At 35.6% G+C, this 1,139-nt stretch overlaps 1 long non-coding RNA gene across 1 annotated transcript; it reads right to left on the bottom strand.

Moving 5' to 3' along the window:
- Window positions 1–589: 589 nt before the first annotated feature.
- LOC109590930 (uncharacterized) lies at window positions 590–1,112 on the bottom strand. The gene is made up of 4 exons (XR_002189575.1): window positions 1,074–1,112; window positions 908–1,022; window positions 792–858; window positions 590–743 (listed from the first exon to the last, which is right to left on the bottom strand). It is a non-coding gene; the product is annotated as an uncharacterized LOC109590930 (long non-coding RNA).
- Window positions 1,113–1,139: the final 27 nt, after the last annotated feature.

Below are 1,139 nucleotides of genomic sequence, written 5' to 3'. Positions count from 1 at the left end.
CTCTGCTAATTCTTTAATGTGTGGCTTCATCATAACATATATACATGTATACTTAAAGGGACATGTTCACGGAAATAGATGCACACGTTACTTGTAGAGGATAAATTGTGTGTGCAACAGATCATTAATAAATAGTTTAGTAAGTGTTTAGACACGTGTAGAGAGTAGAGACAGAGCAATCAGGTGTAGAACCAGGAGTAGGCATCAGTAGTACACTTCTCTTGACCAGAATTAAGCTCTTTTGCTACCCCAAGATACTCGTCTTAGTGAAGAATCACCAGGAATGGTTACAAGTAACCACTCGAGTAGCCATTTTGCCTTAATTTTTAGGAGCATGGCCGTACGTTATGAATTGTTATTCACACTACACGTCATCATTAATGATGCCATCTTGAAAAACAGGCCAGTTTTTCATGATGTGCTTCTGTGAATGTGTCCCTTTAACACACAGCTCAGCAATAGAATAAAGGCTACCAAAATATTTCTAAAAATTATAGGGATCATCGATGGTTTACAAATCTGCAACTCTAGAGTATTGATATTACATGTAGTGAAACACAAAAGAGCAAAATGTAATTACTCACTTTGTGCCCTTCCGTATATAAACCCAACAACGGAATACTATCTGGGAAGTAATTAAAGCAAAGGGTGTTGAGATAGAAGCACAGCTGGCCAGTGAAGGAGGAGTTTAATGGTATTGCATTTGAAGAACGTGCACAAGTTCCTTCATTCGAGCTTTTAGCCTACATGCATAAATAGATTAGGTAAAAATGAAACAAAATACAAAATACCTCAATCACAAAAATCACAACTTTATTGATGTTATCAACAGATACATATCAAATAGTCTGGGAATCCCTAATGGCATAATAAAAGCCCCATATAAAAATTAAACAGTATAACTTACTGATAATATTAAATTGTCCACAGTTCTCTCTCCTACATTGCCATCCAACAACTGTTACCATACTTCAACCTTTACATTGGTTTCCATATGAGTTTTAGTGGATATAGGAATGTAACTACAATGTATAAAACATTATGGTAACACAATAGCAATAATGTTGACTAACGCATTGACTAGAGAAAGATGCATCGTACAACAACAATTCCTCAAGATGCAAAATACCACATAGAGG

Source organism: Amphimedon queenslandica, unplaced genomic scaffold (assembly GCF_000090795.2).
Source record: "Amphimedon queenslandica unplaced genomic scaffold, v1.1 AMPQUscaffold_9260, whole genome shotgun sequence".
In the NCBI taxonomy this organism is placed as follows: domain Eukaryota; kingdom Metazoa; phylum Porifera; class Demospongiae; order Haplosclerida; family Niphatidae; genus Amphimedon; species Amphimedon queenslandica.
The sequence above is the reverse complement of the archived record's forward strand: the minus strand, read 5'-3'. Positions and strand labels throughout refer to the sequence as shown.